We start from the raw sequence: 4,203 nt of genomic DNA, 5'->3' as shown, positions 1-4,203 counted from the left end.
AAGTTTCCTCCTCTTCGTGGGCACGGTAATTAAAGATGTGCTATCGACCACGTTTGTTAAGAATAGTTTTCGCATTCGCCCACGTAACTCCGAGAAAACAATTTAAACTTAAATAATATAAATGTATATATATGTCGGAGATGAAAGGACATCGGGGTTTCTTTTTTGGAATGTTGGGAAAAACCTCAATACCCTAATCCAAACTTTTAGTATAGCTACACTTAAGTAATAAAATTAAAAAATAGTTTTAATGTTATAATCCGATTTATTGACGATGAGCTTGGGCTCGAAGTGACATAACGGGTCACTGAACGTAGCCACGGTCACGAGAGGGACGTGTACCCAATAGAGGTATGGAATAATTATATAGCTCTTCTTAAAAACAAAGATTGACCCGAGAGAAGAATATATAAGGGTAGTGGATTCGTTATCGAACCTGAATTCGTTGTCATCAACATCTCTACTATCCGATCGCCGCTGTTACTTGTAGCCTCTTGTAATAACCTCTTGTTTGTACCAATAAATATCAGCTATACCCGCGATGGTAAATTCGAGTGAAGGTTCATCAAACGCCCAAAATTCCAACCTTAACCCGACATATATATAATGTAACTATAAGAATATACAATAATAAGTTATGTATATATGCGGTAAAAGTCGCCGCTGAAAACGAGCCACCTCTTTTTGCCTTTCTTTTTTCAGCAAACGACTTTTCTCTTTGTGTAACGGATAATGCATTGTTTGACGAAACTACTTTACGATAAATATTTTACTTCAGACAAATACAATGGCGAAACGATATGTTCGAACCTTTCGATAAGTTTCACAAGAAACGGAAATAAAAATATGTGCTCGTTGTTTCCTTCATTTTCTTTCTTTTTATTACCTTCCTTTTTTCTTTTTTTGCTTTTATTCCGACGGCGAGGTTGTATCAGATTGAAATGTGGTGGTTGGAAAACGCTGTCGTCGGTTCGCAAGGTTATAGGAAAATTATGTTCTTCGATCTACAAGGTTCTATAATAACGGGCCAAATTTTTGAAAATTTTTTAAAGAATTTGATTAATGTGTAATTTAATACGCTTTGTCTGGAAACTCTCGGTAATTTTTTACAATTAAATCATGAAGTTTTTACTTGTTTTCCAACTTACTCTTTAACACATTGAAATTTTAGAGAAACGTGTTTAGATAGGAAAGCTTGCGTTAATTCATTAAAACATTTATGCATGTCTGTTATGCACAGTTAGTAAACACAGTGGTTTACAATGGTCTATTATCATTGAATTTACTCAATGCAACAATCGATAAAATAATTTCAAAAATCTGGAGCGTCAATCTATAATATTGATACAGTGTAAATAAACCATGTCTAGATTTTATAGAAGTAACTAATTATTATGGAGATATAAAAATTCAAGCATTACTAACGCTCCGTACGCAAACATATTCTTTCACACTCCATAAACAAACTAGGTCACTTAAAATCAAGCTTAATGTATTAACTGTCCTACGCTTTAAAAAAATCTGAAAAGCTTCTGAAGTAGCCTATCAACGTTTTCACTACATACATTATACAGTTATTTGGTAAGCAAAATTTGTGAAACCTCTTTCTACAGAGACAAAGATTTAGTAAAAAGAAAATCAAAAATGAAGCTTTACCGAAGTGCAAAAATTAACATTTTCTTAATTGTATATTTTTCAGTAAGTAATACGTTAAAGAAAGATGAGGAAAATAATATATATATATATATATATATATATGTGTGTGTGGGCAGGAAACTGATAAGTTCTGAATATTTTCTATTTATATATAACAGAAATTCAAACGATGATATAGGCTATAAAATTCATCAACGTGTCAAAGGAACGTTTGTCTATGATCCTCGCTTTAAAAAGCACAAACTGCAAAATGGAATAAAGCGGAATGTGAATTATTGATAAAACAGATTATCAGAGCGTGAGCTGATAAATCTGAAAGCTTTCGATCTTTCTGCTGAAACGTCGGATACACTGGTTCATTTCGATGAACAATCTCGGCCAATGAGCATCCCTAATTCCACGCTTGAAATGCCCCTGATGTTTGCCTTTAAATGCTGCTTCGCAAAATTTCAGTGCAGTGTATTGTATTCTGTACAATCTACAAATCAAAATATTCGAAGTATTTCACTAACAATTTTTTTTTTTTTTCAAATCTCAAATCTTATATTTGGTTTGTTACTTCTAATTATATGAGTAACTTATTATTGTATAATACTTAAATTATATAAATAATCTGAAATTATATAAGTAAAAGTTACTTTAATGATAAGTTCACCAAAAAATTTAGTCTTAAAAATGGATCTATCAGCATCAAATAAGATATACTCCACCTTTTAAAAATTTGTATGAATCTATCCTTGAAAATGAATTCATCGCTACTAAACGAAATACATCGTACTTTTATTAAATTCTTATGAGTCTATTACTATGCTATCCTTAAAAATCGATTCGTTGCTATAAAAAAAAGATAAGCAGTATCTGGAAACTTTTATGTATTCGGCCTTGAAAACGGATTCGTTACTGCCAGAAGAAATACACCGCGCGTCTTAAAACGCTACCCTTAGGAACCGATTCATTGCTATCAAATAAAACATATCGCATTTCCTAAAAATTCACATAAATCCACTATTGAAGATGAATTCACCATTACCAGGCGCAATTTCCAAATTACGAAAGTTACGTTTTTTCCAATGGTAAAGGATTAGCTCCAGAATGGAAAAACGAAGAGACGAACTGACAGGTATCCATGATAGCAACAAGCTCGGTCAAACGAGTGATTCTGACGGATCGCGTGCTGATGTATACACGTGTGTGAGCGTCGTAACATGTTGCTACGGATTTAATAATGAGCACAAAGGTTGCGGTCGGTTGCAGCATTCCATATTGATTTCGCGTGGGACCGATTGGATTTTAAGCAGAAACGCACGAACAACTCCGCCTCCGCGTCAACTCGCTGAACGTTGAATATTAATGTTTGAAATCGCGCAAGAAATTGCGTTACCAAGGCTGGGCATCCTGCTAACTGATTCCGACGTGTTGCTGATTCGGCTTTCTACCAGTCTTCCGGAACGAGAGATTGGTGAGAGATCAGCGGAACCATCTGATTTTCGTCGGTGAGGATGCCACGATGAATAGATAATGAAACGGAAAATAATTATAATGAAATTTATGAAAACCAGGTTTGACTTGTGTACTTGAGTGTACAGTGTACTGTCTATGATACAATATCTTAGAAATCATTTAATATCTCTATAAACTAATAGTTAATGAGACTAATAGTCTTATAGAGTCTTTCTAATAGAAAATTACTATTAGTTATTGGTTGAGTTTCTATAAGACTGTTACTAGTCTTTAATAATTAGATGATGCTAATAATTCTCTAAATCGTATTTTATAATGAATCACCAACATCTTTTACAAAAATATAAAATGTATCATTATTGGATCGAAACCACAAACCATTTCAAGAATGTAACTCGAGCATATAAGGCAAAAGGTTAAAAGGCAACGTGTGTAAAGGTGGCACGAAAATTGAAAATTCGATCTTCGAAGGAAAGCAGAATGATAGTAACATTTGAGAAACATGGTTAATTTATATGTCAACTGAAGAAATACGGTACTAATTCATAATATATAAAAGTAAAGCTTGAAATGTTACACGAATCCCGCGTAAGACTCCTGTTCTCAAAAGGTTGCTTCCCACATATCTATAGGAACTGGGCAACAAAATATTGAATTTAATAGACAATATTTTATAACGTAACGAGTACCTCAAGTACTATATAAAGGTTCGCCTATATTTCAATCGATAAACAACTCAATAAAAGATTTTACGAACCTGATCAACTCCTAAGATCTACTGTAAAAAAAAGATTTGAATTCGACGTTAAAATGGAAGGCACGTTGCATCCGTCGATTATTCTGATCCCTAAATGAAAGGGAGGAACTACACGAGCGAACACTTGTATTTTCATCCGATATTCGGTATAATTATGTAGGACAGTGGGCTATTGCGATGCAGCAATTAGGAAGGGGAATTCGCATGCGCTCAGCCTATCTCAATTGTTAAAGCGATTATCAGCTGTTAAGCTCGGAATCAATTCGATACGGCCTTGATAAATTAATATCAAATGGACATTTTCAATAGGCTCCCGTTCGGCTAAAAAG

The sequence above is a fragment of the Bombus impatiens genome, unplaced genomic scaffold (genome assembly GCF_000188095.3).
Source record: "Bombus impatiens unplaced genomic scaffold, BIMP_2.2 scf_0525, whole genome shotgun sequence".
NCBI classification, from domain to species: Eukaryota; Metazoa; Arthropoda; class Insecta; order Hymenoptera; family Apidae; genus Bombus; species Bombus impatiens.
This window is presented reverse-complemented; position numbering follows the sequence as displayed.